This window comes from Amblyomma mixtum, chromosome 5, assembly GCF_055824585.1.
Source record: "Amblyomma mixtum isolate Tamu chromosome 5, ASM5582458v1, whole genome shotgun sequence".
Classification (NCBI taxonomy): Eukaryota; Metazoa; Arthropoda; class Arachnida; order Ixodida; family Ixodidae; genus Amblyomma; species Amblyomma mixtum.
The window spans coordinates 141622986-141641286 of NC_143016.1; the positions used below are offsets into that span (position 1 = coordinate 141622986).

Below are 18301 nucleotides of genomic sequence, written 5' to 3' on the forward strand. Positions count from 1 at the left end.
ATGGAGCACCGCGTGGTATTCACCAACACCTAATAAATAATTTGTGCTTGAATTTCTTCTTGATCCTGTTTCGGTTTCACCAACATAACAATGGCTTTGACGTGTAGTGGAAATTAAGTCGCGTGAGGTGTTATAAACGGCAATATAACTGCTGATACGTAGTTCGTTGTAATTATAGGTCTTGAAGTCGGCTGATATAAGTGCTACAGTGAGTCAAAACAACGTATCAGCGTTTGTATTAGTTTTCCCTTGCCTCACGTGACCTAATATCTAACTCACGTCAAAGCCATCATTCGGTTCATGAAATCGACACAGCAAGGGAAAAAAATTATTTTCTAAATTATTTAGCGGCAGTAGGCGAATACCACACGGTGAACCATGTATTCTAATATCTATGGAGTCATTTGAAAGGAGACTTCCAGGTAAAGTATGCGAAGTCCTTTTGGCCTAGCATTTGAAACAGTGACGTAATCACCAATTAAAATTGCGACGGCCTTCAAACTTCTCCGCAGCGCACAACGCTAAGTGGGGGGACGCATGATGACGTCATCGAACGTATCCGTACATTTTCAACGCGTAAACGCCTGCTTTGAAGGAAAAAAAAACAAACCAACGGAACCGAAGTCAAAGCCCGCCGAACGTTGTTTGGAAGCGTCCAACGAGGCGGGGCAGGGCGTGGTTGACGGCAGCAGTTATTTAAAATCATACCTTCCATGACATCACACTGAACTTCCCCGCACTCCTTAGTTGCTTTGAGGAGAAGTGCAAAATTTAATCGTCGATTACGTCACTATTTTAAATGGTAGTGCAAAAAACTTAGTATACTTTACCTACAGCCTGTATAGATTTGAATCCTTGAGTATCGCGAAATCTCGTAAGGTGGCGCAATTGCCCTTTAACTTGCACTGACATTGCGCAGCATACGGTGCCTTTTGCGTTTCGCCTCCATCAAAACGTGGCCGCCGGGAACGAGCTCGAACCAGGGTACATCGAATAAGAAACCGAGCGCCCTAACCACTGAGCAACCGCAGTGGGTAGTGCAACATTTACTTTTGTAGGCGCTCATTGCCTTAAACACCAAGTTCTAAATAAAACCCCTCACGATGAGCCTGTAGGGCAATAAAGAAAAAAAATTGCTCAGTGGCTGTGGAGCTCGGCTGCTGATTCCAAAAATTCAAAAACAGCGTGCTCTCTCGCGCGTCGAAAATCCCCAGCTGGTCTCCGTTAATCTGGAGCCCTCCACTACACCGTCTTTCATATAGCCCCAATGTCTACTCGACACGTTAAACCTGAGATATTACTACTAGTATTACCAAAAGAAGGATGTATAAATTGGTGCAGATTCTTTTTTTTTAGAATCCGGATATTCTCGTTTGCGCGCGACGGAAAAAGCACGAAAGGAGGGTTTTTGGCAACGGTGGAGATGTTCTAAAAAGGAAAAAAATTCAATACCGATTACTCAAAAGGGCAATGTGGAAATACATGTGCTCGCTGGCATGCGATATGATTACGCCCAAAAAGATGCTACTGCGATGCAATGTAACTACGATGAAGTGATTTCGTTATGCCGATTCGCTGAAATTGTTCTGCTTCTAAGAAAAAATTTCTTCCAGTCGCCAGTGCGCGGCTCCATTCGCAGTTCTCGCACTGCTCGATCTAGAATTCTCTGTCTGGAGACTTATATCTACTTTTCGCAGTCATATTTCCCGTTCTTAGTGTCTGACGTGACAGGCTTATGATTGTTAGTGTTTTTGTTTTTCTTAGAACGCTTGGGCGATTGAATACGTTGAGCCTTCACAACAATCTACCTCGGCTATATCGGTAACAGGTGGGTATTGGGGGTTGGTGAGATGGGTGAAAGTTTTTGAAGGTGCATTTTTACCAGTGAATGCCCTGATGTGTCGTCCACCGAAGTGTGCATCAAGAATGGAGGCTGCACGCACGCAGCGGGGTTATTTTTGGGAAAGCAGGCTATACTGCTAACGCAGTAAAAAGAACAACTAAAACTGTATGCATAGTCTTACCTCTGATTCCGAGTGGGATTCGTAATAATGGCGGCGCAACAGAAAACTCTGTTTACAGATGCTTTAGGCTATTCGGCTATCTTGTAGGCTTCTTTTTATGGTTGTTGCATGGAATATTTGGAACCTCTCTGACCCTCCTCATGCCTTACTTGGCAGCGTCAAATTCAGGATCTCGTCATAAGGCCTCACGTCACCATAACTCCCTGCGTCCGCCCGCACGTGAAAATTCCAGACGGTGCACACGCCATGAAAGGGGAAAAATTCAGGAGGTTGAACTTGCGCAGCATATTCCTCCTGCGTTGAAGTGCACTGTGTCTGAACAGTGACCTCGTGGAACGCGGCGGTTCTGCGTCCTATGAACACGAAGAGTTCGCACGGAATTCAAAAGTTATTCATCGCAGACATAAACGTTATAATGAAATGTATGATGTCAATCGTTTTTTTAAGAGACTGCTTAAGTATGTTCTAAACGAATACAGCATCATGACAAAAAATATCATTTTATTGCTGAAATTGTTTCTCGTTGCTCGCGCAGGTTGAAATGCACTGACTACGGCATGAACGCCCCTTTGGCGCGAAGGTTGTACGTCCAAACTTGTAAGGTCCATGCCTGAAGGGTGAAAAAGGTTTTTGTGGCCGATTAAAACTAAGCCGAGCCCACTTATAGCGAACCTGACGGTCCCGCAGGTTCCATTCGTTATATCTGATGTTTGTCGCAAGTGGATTCTTCTTACAACAGCCAAAAATACTAAGGCCGCTAAAAGTGGCAATTATTTCTTACAAAGCTGCGTTATGCCTGCCTACTTATGCAAAGCAGAGCCTGCCGCTGCTCTTTACAGGCTATCTAGGGCGGTCATTTAATCCTCGTCGAGACCTTGCTGCCAACTATCAAATGTAGGGACGGGGTATAAGTAATCATGGATGAATTGTGCATGGCAACTGGTGGCAGGTCTGCCACGTAAATCAGATTCCTGGCAGTAGGAAGAGCTCGCACTTGGTGTTCAACGTCGCCGTCAGAGCAGGCGCTTCTGCGATTTTGTGGTCCGCAGGAATGTAGTTATCCGAGGAAACATCCGGTCGGCTATGGATCAACGAAGCGTTGCCAGAAATCTTCAATCATCTGGTCACGCGTGTTTTCGAGCTTCTTCTGTCGTTACTGGGCTGATGCAGCAACGAAGTAGTGCAGCGCTTGTGGCGCAGAATGCATCCGTTGCCCTGTCAGCTATATGACAATGCCTGCACATTGCAGCGGCGCCAAGGATTGAGACGACTGGGCAGGCTATGCATACCGCGTGGCTGGCATGACCAGCAAGGATTTCAAAATTATCTAATGGCTGATTTTAGTTGATCCGCGAGGTTGGTCTGTAGCTTCGCTTTTGACGATGCCCCTGTCTCACGCGCACCACGCTTCTTCTACTCAGGATGCTTTGCCGAGCCGGCGAACGCGTAGGCAATGATTGCCCTCGTTAATTGGCCATCGACGCGGGTTTGGCCGGCGGTTACTTACTATTTCAATAGAGAATTATAGCATATCGTTACCATGTTTACATTAGCATTTACAGTGTTACCGGACGCCGGACTTTCCGGTTAGCGCTGCGCACAGCAGTGCCGCCTTTTAATTCAATTTCTGGGTTGACATGTTCTTTCCGGGGCGGTGTAATGAAGGTTGAGAGGCGCTATTTCATCTGCGTGCTTAGCGGAAGGACGACCTCTACAACCTCGGGGTAGTTCACCACGCCACCTCGTTCGCTATAACCGAGTGGTGTGGCCAGAGTTGTTCGCTGTATCTGCGACGAATTTCCGTTGCCCTTATGCATATTTTCACGGTAGCACCACACCCGCTCGAAATAAGCGAGCGTTCATTATATATGCGGCCATTAAAGTGGGCTCCACTGTACATCCGCTGACTTCGCTTTAATACACTAGTATCAAGAAAGTTAAGGTAAGGCTGAAGGTGTATGGGTAGAGGAAGTAATGACCGATCGCAAAATTTCCTTGTGGAGAGGCCGTACAGGTAAGTAAAAGCCAAGAGTGAGAAAACAGAATGAATCTGCACTCGCGAGCATGTCCAGAAAAGACAGGCAAGCACTTACTAACCAAATAAGCATAGCTGCTAGAAAGGGGTTGTTTGTAGCTTTGGAAATAAATGCCTGAAGCAAGTTGGTGGACAAATGGTGCACGCCAGATTAACCCCTCTGTATCACTCTATCAAGGACGCAAAAAATTCTGTGGACGCAAAGGTAGCCTTTGATAGCGCCCCAGGAAGAGTCCCAAACAGTCTATCACGAACAAATTTCTTACTTTACGATAGTGAGAAGCCACGATTAGCTGAGGTTTTGAAGATACTGAGCTATAGGGGCTCAGGATATATAACGTGAGTCACAAAGGCGATGTCGAATAGGTGATTTAAATAAAATATGGTTGGTAAGTTATTTATGTTAGGGAGAGCCAGTGCTCCCGCGAGGCTCTCGTTGGGTGGGGGATGGGCGATGCAGGGATTATCGAACATTTTCTTACCATGTAGTAAAGGAGATGGGGACTGGCAAGTCGGTTTCGGTGTGACGGAAAGGTATCTGTCTGTATGTATACGTGCCGATACATGACAGTTTCATTTCTCAATAGTGCGCGGGAACGTAGCGGGCGCGTGCGGCGGCAATTTTGGGGCCCCGTAAGTACACTGCGTACTTACGGGGCCGTAAGTACACTGCGTACGAGACCTATTACTCGCGCTACGGGGTCGCCCAAACAGCTCAAGCAGGAGGGTCTTGTAAATGCAAAATGTATCGGCTTTTCGTCCTGCACCTCATAAGGTGGATAATAGCGTATATACACAGCCGATTTTCATTTATTTCGAGTTCATTTTATTTTGCGGCTCTTACCGTAAATTCGTCTTTTTCCTGCGGACAATAAATAAAATGGGTAAAGTGAGAACATCTCGCATTAAACAATTTTTTCATGCTCAAGTAACGCTGTAAACACGACAAAAGGAAGAAAGGAGATGACACGAGCGCTGACTAACAACAGGTTATTTTATTCTGGAAAAAGGATATAAAGGCGCAGGGCGCAGGAAACAACCCCCCCCCCCAAAAAAAAAAATCAAAACAAAGGTTAAAACTTAAAAACCATACTGCGCATGCACATCACAGTCGAGTCGTGACGTCTTTTTCAACGAAATTCGAAGAGTATCTTCGATAGTAGACGGCACTCCCCTATCTCCTGGGCCTCACGCAATGCCAAGAAAGCCTGACTCCTTAACTACCAAACTGATAGATGGTGTAGCAACACGCTCATCTGCTTCTCCACCTAGAAAGACAAGTCTCCTGTTTAATCACTCTGATCGTATTTTTAGGGAGATGGTGGAGGCCTTTGTGATCAGGAAGGATGCAGATGATTCACTTGCCACATAGCGCTAAAAAGTCACGGACACACAGAGAGACACACAGCACGGGCGCTAGCGCCCGTCCTGTGTCTCTCTTGTGTCTGTGTCTTTTTAGCGCTATGTGGCATGTGAACCATCATCAACTCGCCCAAGCTTCTACTCTGACTATACTGATGCAGATGAGCGTGTTGCTTCACCATACATCAATTTCGTAGATAAGGAGCCAGGCTTTCGTGGCAATTGTATAGGGTCAAGGAGATAGGGGAGTGCCATCTACTATTTGAATATAGTCTCCGAATTTCATTGAAAAAGATATCATGACTGGACTACGATGTGCATGCCCAGTATGCTTTTAGTTTTAATTTTTGCTCTTCTGTTTTCTGGATTGTTCACTGTGTCCTGCGCCTTCATATACTTTTCCGAGAATGTAATAACCAGTTGTTAGTCGGCGTCTGTGTCGTCTCCAGACTTGGTGGTTTGGTTTATGGGGTTTAACGTCCCAAAGCGACTAAGGCTATGAGAGACGCCGTAGTGGAGGGCTCCGGAAATTTCGACCACCTGGGGTTCTTTAACGTGCACTGACATCGCACAGTACACGGGCCTCGAATTTCTCCTCCAAAGAAATTCAGCCGCCGCGGCCGGGATCGAACCCGCGTCTTTCGGGCCAGCAGCCGAGCACCATAGCCACTCAGCCACCGCGGCGGCTCTCCAGACTTCCGTTTGTCCTGTTTCCTGCGATGCTTAAGCAACCGTTACCAACGAGCCCACTTTTATGTTCTCGTAAACAAATCTTTGCATTTTTTATTTTGTATAGCGATGTGCAAGAAAAAAGAAAACGCATATCACTGAAACCCATCTGCGTTCTAATTTTTTTTTTGTACTGAACCCGTGTGAACCCGTTTGAACCGGTTCGAGACGGTCCGAACCGGTTCGAACCGGAACGGAATGGCCCTCTGGAGCCGAACCCAGAACTGAACCCGAAAGGCGTGAACCCGAACCCGAACCGAACCCGAAAAAATACCGGTTCGACACCCTGCTGAGCGCACCCGCGCTGTAGCAGACGACACGAAACATCGCCTCCAGGCCCGTGTCCGCCTGCGCCGCAGAGCTTCGATGCGCGACCGCGCCGGATTTGCTCGCGCCGCGCGGAGCGTGGCCACGCTGCGCCGTGTTCGTACTTAGAGTGGACGACCCTGTACATCGAAAAGACTATTTCAAAAACAGATTTTGGAAAGACGTTGTTGAAAAAACATAGAAGCAGCGCGAAATCCTGTTGCCACCCATTTTTGCCACATCTTTCGCTCTCCGGCAGCCGCGGAAACTCAAAGGTTATAGCGCTCGCCTGATGACCTAAAAGACGCGTGTTCGATCGTAGCCGCGGCGGTCGCACTTCGAGGGAAACGAAATACTGCTGCCTTGCGTACTGGGCGATGTCAGTCCACGTTAAAGAACTCAAGATGCTAGAAATTATCAGCAGCCCTTCACCAGGGCGTCCTTATAACCTGAGGTGACTTGGGACGTTAAATACGCAAGCGGTGGGCGGCGCTCAAGCAACAGCAGAAACTAACTGCTCGCATCTTTTCAACATGCAGCAATTCAGCCTGATATTTCATCAATCTCTGGACATGTGCGACGGATTATCGGATCCTCCCTTTCCTGCCCTAAGCCGAACACAGTGATCTGACCCATCGTAACCAGTGTGTGTGCCTCGTATATCTTCGACTGTTCTGAAATCAAGCACCGCTTTTGAAAGATCTGACGCGCTTCGCAGGGATATATTGCCCCACCGACATCGCGAGCGTTTCAGTGGGCTTGGCGGTACGCACGCAATGTGAGGTTCTAACTGCTTGCATCTTTTTTCCACGTACGTAACCAATTGGCAATGTCTTTATGCCAAAAAAAAATTCCTTTCATCGAGCTGTTTTCGTGCTGTCGAGAACAAGATGGATGCATTGCTTGTGACTGCGATTGTATATTGCCAAACATAGCGTTTGCCGGTGACATTGAAACAAATTCTGGTCAACCTCTCTACTCTAAGAACTGGTTTATGCTCTAAAAAGGTTCAAACACCGATGTTCTGAGATACTTTGGTAGTTAAAATCTATCCAGTCCACCTGAGTGGACCAGGAAGGATATTTAATTGAAAAAAGTTTGGCTGCTTAGGAGAAAGAGGAGGAGGAAAGGCCGGGATGTTAGCAGGTAGGTGAAACGAGTTTGCTGCCCTTCACTAAGGAAAAGTGATCAAGGGTTATAAAGAGTAGAGAAAAAAGGGGGAGATAAGAAAAAGCAGAAGGCAAGGGGTATCGGCAAATACATAACCTGTCATGAAGGCACGACACTCTTAAGAACCGCAGGAAGGCCTGGAAGGCCCTCGCCGCCGATGATCCCCGCGGCCAGTGTCCAAGAATCTTGCACTCTGTTACCGGGCGCGAGTCGATGTGTTTCAGCGCACGGCGTAGAGAATGCCTTTTGGAAGTGGACGCTGGACATCCACAAAGGATATGAGATATGGTGTCACCGCGGCCACAGATGTCAAATGGAGCGTAATCAGCCATGCCAATCACTGTAGAGAAGTGGCTTGCCAATGCGACATTAAGCCACAGGTGAGTCAGCAACATTGCCGCACGTCGGGGTAGGCCGGAAGGAAGCCGTAGCTTCAGGTCGGGATCCAGGGATAAACAAAAATTGGCTGAAGGCTTAGCTTGGTTAAGCCTGGCTGATTGCGAAAGCAATACCACGTGGCTGCGCTTGGTTTTGCTGGTAGTTTCGTTTCTCGAATTCACACGTAGCAGACTCTAACTCGCCAACTCTTATCTCTTGTTCTTCACGTCGCTGAGCCACGATGTCACCGTCTCGAATCACCACAATGCTCTGCTCTTTCTTCTTGGCTGTATAGTGCAATCTTCTTTTAGCAAGCCCCTCTTCTTCCTCTACCGGCGTTTCTTCCGCACGGCGTATTTTTCTCTTGTGATTATATCGCTCCGCACTACTCATAGGTTCTTCTTCGGCATTAAGTTAAGTTAATGAAATTAATTAATTTATTTACTAAACAATTGCTTAAATTAATCAATTAATTTAAATTAACTTATTTGATTTATTAATTACTTACTTAAAATAATTGATTAATTACTTCAATTAAATTAATGAGCCTCCATCGAAGAGGCGAGTTGGGCCCCCAGGTCTCCTCTTGTGACGTCACGCGGTCACGTGGTAGCGCGCCGCAGCTGCGCCGGAGCGAAGGATGGACCTCCATCGATGGCAGAAAAGTGCAAGCAGTATTGCTTTCGCAATAAAACTGGCAGTGGCTTAGCTCTGCTATCCCAGGATACAAGTAGCGTGAGGTGACGGCGAGGTGTCCACATCTCAGAGGACACCTGAACCAGAGGGAAGACGCAAAACTGTCCTCTTGGAACAGGAGACAGCTCAGCCGTGCTTTAAGCTAAGTGACGATAGTGACAAGTTTGCGCTGCATGTGTCGGCATTGACAACGTTGTGCCAGAAACGGGGCGCTGAAGCCATAGGCTGTCGGCGTTCGTTGTGTTCATTGGCGTTGGCGCTGACAATGTTTTAAGGAAAGGAAGTGCGCATAATGGCCCCCTGGGTAAGTGGACGCCTGAATCGTGCTTTTAGGTACGTGGTGTGATGAGAGAGAGAGAGATGTGGGCTGCAGGCATTGACAAGGTTGCGCCAGAAACGCGGCGCTGAAGCCATAGGCCGTCGGCGTTAATTGTGTTCATTGGCGTTGGCGTTCTCAACGTTTTACACTCCGATCATTATAAGAAAAGGAATACGAGTGCGTGCGCTCAGGCACGCCAGCTGTGCGCAGTGACGTCACATTGCTCCTCGCGCACGCGCAGCATGGCTCTCCAGGAGCCACGCGAAACTCCTCAACCTCGGCCAGTGTAGCTCACGCTACAATAGACGCGGGTTCGAAAACTGTCCGATGAAACGTTTATTTAAATCCGCAATGACTTAGATTAAGGGAACTCTGATCGGGTCCCTAGTCCGGGACGCCGTTGCTAAAAGCCGCTGCCCGTGGTCTGGCAACGAGGGCTCGTTGTTCTTCGAGCTGCGAGCTGGACAGGGCTGCCTCCCAGCCCCCCCACCCCCCCCCCCCCCCCCACGTTGGCTGATTTATTATGTCAATACTGCTATTTTCTTGCCCAAGCCATACCATATGGTATCAGTTTGCCTCCTGGCCACAAAAGTTGCACTGTGCCGAAAAGGACTTGGGCTGAATGGCGTGAAGCGTAACTGGACTATTAAACGACATAGTTTGTAGCCTTCGAAGGTGAAATTCTTATGATTTACTAAGACCCTCAGCGGGCCTCGGGAGTGTCTGCCTTTCAAGGCGCAAATGCTGTAATATCTCTGAATATGTTTTTTAACGGAAAAGGGGAGCCTGAATCACTAAAGGGAGACATAGAAGGATTCAGGGGAAGAAAAGCTCAGGCCGAAGCGTGTGCGCGCTCGTTTCCTTCAACTCCCTGGTGACCTGGTACCCATATTAATTCCTTCCGTTCAGTTGAAGTCCTACATTGACTGAGAATCTTCCAGGCTGGCGGCGTGATTCTGCCATGCATATAGTTTCTATAAGCCGCCTGGGAATCTGTAGCTATGTATTTCGATGCGGAGCGCGTTGCGGCTAGGGCTATCACTACATTGTCCATAGCCTGTGTATCCCCGTTACGAACTGAAAGCCCATCCACGACCTGCATTTGGTGTACCACTGAGCTTGTTGATATCCCTTCTACAGGACCCGCAGCGTCCACGAAGAAGGTTCCTTCTTCTCTTAAATTGCACTCGTTCATCATCTTGCTCCTCGCCATTCGTATAGCATGATGATGCTCCGGGTGCATGTTTTTGGGAAGCGGAAGCGTAAGGAACCTGCTCTTCCACTCTTTAGGTATATCTTGTTTCCCAACCACTTCCTGCGGAAAGCTAATGTTTAAATCTTCTAAGACCCTGCGGCGTGTCGTGGTTGTGGCCAGTAGCATCATCTGGCTTGTAAGATGGGCGCTAATCAGTTCATCCGCCGTATTGTGTACCCCTTAGTTTTAGCAGGCGCTCCATAGATGCTTTCATGGGTAGGCCGAGCGCCTTCTTATAAGCCGTTCGAATGATAACGTCGCGATGGTTTAGATCGGTTTTCCTCATACGAAGATACGGGGCCACGTACACTATCCTGCAGATGATAAAGACCTGTATTAGTCTAATGGTGTCCTGTTCCTGCGTGCCGTTTTTCTTGCTTGTGATCCGAGATATCATACGGATGAATTGCTCGCACACCGTTCGCAGCTTGGTGATCGCTGCTGCGTTCACACCCTTGTTGTTAATGAGCAGCCCGAATATCCGTATTCTTTCCACATCGGGGATAGGTGTATTGAGCACCGATATTTCCAGCGCTGCAGTATCCCTTTCCCACGCAGGACGAGGAGCTCCGACTTCTCCGGGGAACAGCGCAGTCCGCATTCTTCTGCATACTTTTGAACCATAGTGGCAGCCTCTTGGAGGGCCTCGTCCATCTGCCCCAAATTTCTTTTTGTTGCCCATATGGTTATGTCACCCGCGTAGAGGGCGTGGCTGATTCCCCTTATGGCTTTAAGTTGTTCAGCTGCCCAGCTAGCCTCATTGGATAAAGTTCTAGCATTACACGTTGAGAGGTTCAGTTCCCAATGGCGGCATGTCTAGAGCCAGAGATTCTTAGCACCTTCCGCTGCTGGTGATTCTTAGCTGCTGATACAGAGGGCTGAGGGTTAAATGGCTTGTTCGCAGAAGGTTGCGGCCAAGTAGCACAACAGGGTGGCGAAATCCTGTTCTGGTGAGGGAGTGGTCGTTGGTCCTCGTCGCCAAGATCGGGCCGCTCCCCAGGCCTGGTTATGCAAATGAACCGACACGCGGAGTTTTTTTTTAAACCTGGTGGAGAATTGCGCGTACCGGGATTCGAACCCCGGTCCTCTAGCACGTGAGGCAGGCGCTCTATCTCTACGCCATCTCTGCTTAAAGAACCGTAGGTGGCGAAATCATGAGAAGCCCTCCACTACGGCATCCCTCAAGGCCTGAGCCGCTTTGGGACGTAAAACTCCATAGAGTAAATCTTCCGGTGCATGTGCGTACCAGATAGCTTCGTTTAAGTAAGAACAATTGCAGCACAGCTGCCGGAAACTTTCTAAAGCGATAGCTCTTGGACGGAGGCCTGAAGCCGTTGTTGGAGTCTTACGATGAAAGATCAACTGACATTGGTGCCTTCGCTTTTTTTCCCGGACGCCTGCCTCTGACAGGTCATTTTGTTTTGGCGCACCACGGATAGGCGACGGACCGTTCGACGCCCCTTTTAAGGTCGAAAGTTGGGGCGTTCCAAAAACCATTAGAGGAGGATGCGTCCATTTTTCTGTAGTCATATATTTTAACCAGGAGATCTTAGTACTGTACCCTCGTTGCTCACTAAATTGCCTACAGTTGCACAATTTTTCTTCTCGACATAAATTTCTGAGGCAGAAAGCAAACAACTTCTAAACATAAGTGCTGTTCCCATTTATAGTGGATATTCAAGTAGTAGCGAACCATAGAATGAGTAACTTGTGCAATATTAATACTATATGCATGGGCCTAGTCAATGAGATTTTTGTACACCTGACTAAAGCGCAAAGCTGAGCATAATGCAGAGATGTAAGCCTGCTTTGATTTTCTGATAAAAATGAGTTGAGTTCATTTTGATATTTTGCGCAAATGCCGAGCATTTTAAACTATTTTGTCGCCTTCGAAAGAATGGTTACTTGCATTCATACCTCATTTCATATTGTGCAAATCGAAAGCGCAAGAATGTGTACTTTCGCAGCATGCCTATTCTCTTGCACATCGGTTTGAACAAAGAGCACTTGCAATGAAGAATATATTGTAAATTATTGCGAGCTCTGGAGCAAGTGCCAACAAGATGTGTTCCTTGCACTAAATAATATAGCGTTTACAAAAATTTAAGTATCTCTTATAATGAGATAATGAGTGCAGGTGAATTCCAAGTGTAAAAATCAGTTTACTGGGGTAAGAAGGCCATAAATAATTTAAGCAGGCGCGATAGCGGTATCAAGGCCTTACACTAAATCCATCCCTGAGTTTACTACGCCTTTCTTTATCAAAGTAAATACTTCACCTGAATTTGATGCGTGGTTACCTCATTTTCTTGAAGTGATTTTTTGTCCAACTTCACCAGTGATGCACTCCATTTGGATCATAGAGTTTCTCCAGATTACCTAGAGGGAAAGCTGGCGCCACCGTCTATGACAATTTCTTAAAGAGCACTTCCCCCACCGCGGGAATGCCGGAAAGTCAAGGTTTCTGTTTCGCTTGGCTAGTGTTGGTCAAAAAACAAAACTCCAGCCTCATAATGTGCACTTTATTCGCAAAAATGTCGTCTGCGCGCAAATCGACTGGTTTATTACTAAGTTTTGCATCTGAAAAAATTTAATGCAAGACATTCACGTATGCAAACTTTCACCGCATTTATTCGCGGTTTGCCTCAAGAGACGGGTACTGTTATGATTGAATCTGGGCGCCATACCGAACATTAGCCGAGGGAAATTTGAAAATTCATCTTCCAGGCGTTCCTGCGCCTCTCCCAGGTATATGAAGTGCAGCGCGCTAGTTTTCCTGCTAGGTAATATTTAGAAACTCCATGTTCCAAATACAACTTTTCACCCCACACTCACACCATACACTGGCAGCACTATTCCTCTGGTAATACATGGCCCCCCAAAAAATACGGCAAATATCGCATCTTCTGCTTAGAGACCAAGTAAAATGGGGATTTTATGCGCACACATTTGGCAAAAGCTTTTCCAATGCTTCAGCTGCTGAGAAGGACGACTTCGACTGATTGCGCGTTCTACTGCATTCAGGTGACGACATTGTTGCGCGTAGTCCGGCCCACAACACCGTTGAAGGTATTAACACCACGGTTAGGTCGGTGAAGAGGGCGCGGACAACGTAGATCTCCATAGGGTGTTATTCGCAGTTATGTAAACTGCAGCCACCACAAAGCTCTAAAAAATTTTGAAAGATTGCGCTTCGACCTCAATAATCTTGAGCTCTAAAGCTTTATAGCAGGTCAGGGCAATCACAGATGTAGGAACAGCGAATGCGGTGCCGACATCTGTAGCCAAAACGTGCAGAATACTTCTGGTCTCAGGGCCAAATTTGCATTGCGTTCGAGTTTGGCACGACCAAAAATCACGTTGTTGAAAATGGAAAATGAATTTTTAGACAACTGTTGCTAGTGGCGAACTTTCGCTAAATACCCAACAAGTGTAATTTTGAGTGCTCTACTTATTCCTTATCTTAAATAATTAAAAATAAATTTATGCGCCATTGCAAAATGTAAACATACAAGCTCGTGTACTACGTCGGACGCAGTATGCATGCAGAAAGCAGTCTAGAATAGATGAAAAGCGCATACTCTCCCACAAAGTACTGTTTCCTCTTTTAATCATCACTTGGCTTTGTGGGACAGTACGTACCGGCTTTAGCACTGAAAAGGGAGAGGAAAAGTTGGGGGAGATGGTCGAGGCTTTAACATTTGTACTGTATTTATTACCACTTACATTCTTATGTTCCAAACCCCTCGTAGCTTGTCTTTCCTCGTATATATTTTTTTCTGCTAACCTACCACATCATTGCGATTAACTCGGAGCAATCGATTTGGAAAGTTATGAGGAAGAGGCGAGGGGTCTTCTATGAGATAAGAGAAAGACGAAAGACGTCTTCAGCGTATCCACTGCGTCGTCATCTACAAAACTGCCAGCGAGAATAAGTAAAAACTACGCTCACTCCTTTGGCGTAATAGTACAGAATCATGCCACCTGAACTACCAGGCTTCGACATTAGCAAATCCGCAGAGCAGCGGAGCCAACTGTTCTATCCTGTGCAACAGGAACTAGAAGAAGTAGTCGCTCACTAAAACAAAACGAATCTGGTACGGTGTCAGCATGAGGTGCACCTGTTAAATCAGCTCCCAAATTTGTGGTGGGATCACAAAGCGGGAAGTACTCTTTGAAGGCTGTGATCAACTACATAAATGTTCACTTTCAGAGCTGAGTTGGCATCCTATGCCACCGTGATATTCCTAATAACGGTAAGGTATGCCTCCGAACTGGAGAGAAGTTTTTTGAAGCGATAGCTTAACTCTTCACACGCGATAAAGGTTCAGTTATGCTTTGTGTTGGGCGACTTACTCATTTTACTGTTAAAACCTGTGTAGCGCGACAAAAAAAGATGGGAGACTGCAGATAAACGGGGCGATAACGCGAGAAAACGAGAAAACAAAACGACAGGAAACGGCGTTCATTACATCATAACAATAGTGCTACTTCCGCCGCACGTCTTTAGATTTGCGCCGTTTTAACGGAAAATAGGACTGCGCTATTCTCGTCGAAGGAGCTCAGTACAGGTTTTTAACCGGGTAGAAAGCTGGAAAATTACATGCCCAAGCATTCCCACATACAAGCATAACTTAAATCTAGTGACCTTTTCTTCTTCCTTCCTTTCATTCCGTGCTTTATCCGATGCCTTACGGCGCGGATCAGGTGTGCACCGATATTTGTGAGACAATTACTTGATCATTTCCTTTCGTGAAAACCGGTTTCCTTTAAATGTAGTAATTAGGAAGTTTTGCAGGGAAACAGAAATTACCTAAAGAAAATAATAACCTTGAGTTGCAATGCAGTCCTGGCCTTCGCATATAGCCCAGCCTGAAAGGAGTTGTCTGTAACTAATAGAGCTCTTAAAACTCTGGCAAAAATTTTAAAAAAGAAAAATTCTACTCACCCTGGCAGAATAATGTGAAGGGCAAGTAAAAACAAAACAAAAGCCTGCCTATGAGCCAGCATATTGAGCAGTCTTTCTTTCTTTCACAGTCACTGTAACCAAACGTGTAGCAAACGCAATACTTTATAAATTGTGTTAATAGATAACAGTACACACATCACTGCAGCCTTTATTGCGCTACGTTAGAAAAGCGGTGAAAATATTTATCATGCACACAGGTTGCCATCTATATTGGTCAAGCGCTAGCAAATAATATTTCCAGCTGAAATATATGTAATGTGATGGCGCGTGTTGGTATAGCGTCTCGGAATAGTTTTGGACATTTACTGCCAATCCAGTATGTTCTTCTGAATAGAACTAGCGTGCATGCACGCTTCCAAGACTTCCGACGTGAGCACTGGAATATGCAGTGGCAGATATATGAGCCGATACCATAACAATAAAAAGGTGGTGGCTGTGATGTGAAGGTGTCGAGTAGCATTTAAAAATCCAGCAAATGCTAGAGCTGAAAGCGTATTGCAGAAGAGAACGAGAGCAATGGCATTAGCTATATTTAATAGAACGAGCATAATGCTGGAACCACAAGTTGTACACCAAGATTCCATTTTAATTTCGCAAAAAACCCCTGGACTGTGTTAAGAAGAAGTCAGTACGTTACCTCTCACGACGTGTTTAGCCCCACCGTGCTGACAACGAAGAGAAGTCTACGCAGTATTAATATATGGCGAAGTTGGACGTAGAAACTAATCACACCACGTGGCCGAGGGCACAGAACGTTATCATAAATGTTGAAGTGCCTTCAGCTGCCTGATTTATTGTGTAGTTAAGCTTTCTCTTTTTACTTATCGCCATTGCTGCACTGAACAAATCTCCAAAAACAACCTCATGCATCACTATGGCGAACAATCTGAATTCGTATGACATGTAGGTACCGATATATTGAGATGAGTGGTTACAAAAACAGGAAAAGTAAAAATAATGCCTTTGCTGCGTATTCCCCGACAGATACCACGCGCGCATAACTCGCGAGACAATTGGTACGAACACACGATAACTCACGAGACGCGGAGTAGCATGCCAGCGATTTTTAAATGCCGGCTAAATTCTCTGCATTTATTATATTTATTAAAGAGTCTCTCTCTCTCTCTCACGTTCAGCAGGATGCGCCGTGTATCTGTGGGTGTCACTGAGCAAGAGTCAAAGACATCCCCCTTTCTAAAGGTTCGAGCGATGGTTAAATATTGTTCAACCAAAGCGCCGAGGATCATCGCTTCCGAAATGAGAAAAAATGACATGCCTATCATTAACGGAGAAGTAAACCTCGCCAATTGGTTCAGGGCAGTATGTAATAAGTTAGCTACCAAATTATACGCGACTATATTGGCTAACCTCTTATATCTCTTTTCTCGTATTTACCAACACTGGTATATCTGTCCAATTTAAACTCTTTTTGTACAACCTTTCAATTTTTAATTTTAGCGAGAAAAAAAGCGTGCGAGGCAAGGGAATGCCCAAAATTCATGCTGCTTGTGTAAGCTTCGTCTGCTAGGCTGTTCCGATTAGCGCGAAGCAACCACTGTCCATCATCCCATGTTGTGCATCGGCGCCCCAGGAAGGTGCGAACAAATTTTTATGCGCTGCATATAGCGTAGGTGATTCTGAACGGAGCATAACTTTGGGAGCAGCCTAGTTATCCCAAGAAACTTTTGAAATCATTACTTACGAAATACTCATTCAAGAGGACCATCAATGTTTCCGCGTTCATTTCATTGAAGCAAATGGTCTCGAGACACTACCGACAAGCCGCCGCGGTGGCTCAGTGGCTATGATGCTCGGCTGCTGGCCCAAAAGACGCGGGTTCGATCCCGGCCGCGGCGGCTAGAATTTCTTTGGAGGAGAAATTCTAGAGGCCCGTGTGCTGTGCGATGTCAGTGCACGTTAAAGAACCCCAGGTGGTCGAAATTTCCGGAGCCCTTCACTACGGCGTCTCTCATAGCCTTAGTCGCTTTGGGACGTTAAACCCCACAAAACCAAACCAACACTACCGACAAATGCAACCGGGGCCTAGAGTAGTGCTTGGAACGGTGTGCGTTGGAGCAGTCCAGAGCCACATACACGCAGCATATTCAACTGGAAAGAAACGGTTTCGGAACTCGGCTATAGAACGTGTTTCGCATAAAACAGAGCAGCTAAACAGTCACTGTTAGATGAAGCCGCATTATCGGCGCGCATGGTTGTTCCCTCTCCCGATTTCCGGCCGGCTTAGATTCTGCACCGCTGCCACGGGCAGTTCACGCTGAAGCGTTCATGTTAAGAAACTGGGAGGATGTACTATCGGGGACAGAAGTGCCCAGGACGTGGCTCCGCCAGCCGGAGCACGAAAAACTGCATTGTTGCGCCATCTAGAGGCAGTTCACCTGGTTCGAGATCAAGGAGGAGTGCATGCGCGTCCTAGCTTGCGCGTAAGCATGTACGGATGGTGCGTTCATGTGAGCTGCTCCTCGTCCAAGAGTCTTCCGCCAGATAGCGCCCAGTTAGCGACAATCATTTAGAATCCGCATGCGTTTTTACTCATGCCATATAGAACCGACACTCGCCTTGAAGCTTTAACGTCCCAGATCGGAGAAGGGAGCCGCTGTTGGAAACAGTAAGAATAATAAAAGCCTGCCATTTAATGCACACTTGTTCAAAAGAATATTGCGTTCAATTGGCGAACGACATGACAAGGGCCTTGTCATTCTATCGCAGCAACAACCCATGTAGCAGAATATCACAGCGATGCCCATATAGCGGCATCAGGCGGATGACTCCTGGGCGAAGAGCAACTCGCTGAAGGCACCGTCGGTACATGCTTACGCGCAAGCTAGCACGCACATGCGCTCTTCCTTGATCTCGAACCAGGTGAACTGCCGCTAGATGGCGCAACGATGCAGTTTTTAGCGCTCCGAATGGCGGGGCCGCGTCATGGGCACTTCTGTCCCCGATAGTACATCAAAAAGTCTTTTTCACAAACACAGATTTTAAATATTAGGGCCGGGCTTTCGAAACATCCGACGTTCAAATTACATTGTAAATTTCG

The 18301-nt window shown here is 46.6% G+C and overlaps 1 long non-coding RNA gene across 1 annotated transcript in view; it reads right to left on the reverse strand.

The window, feature by feature from the left end:
- LOC149343924 (uncharacterized) overlaps positions 1-16019 on the reverse strand; it is a 37223-nt gene extending 21204 nt beyond the window's left edge. The window contains exons 1-2 of the long non-coding RNA XR_016282739.1: positions 15881-16019; positions 15223-15314 (exon numbers count right to left, since the gene is read on the reverse strand). This is a non-coding gene — a long non-coding RNA (uncharacterized LOC149343924). The remainder of the gene's footprint in view (positions 1-15222; positions 15315-15880) is intronic.
- Between the last annotated feature and the right edge of the window lie 2282 nt (positions 16020-18301).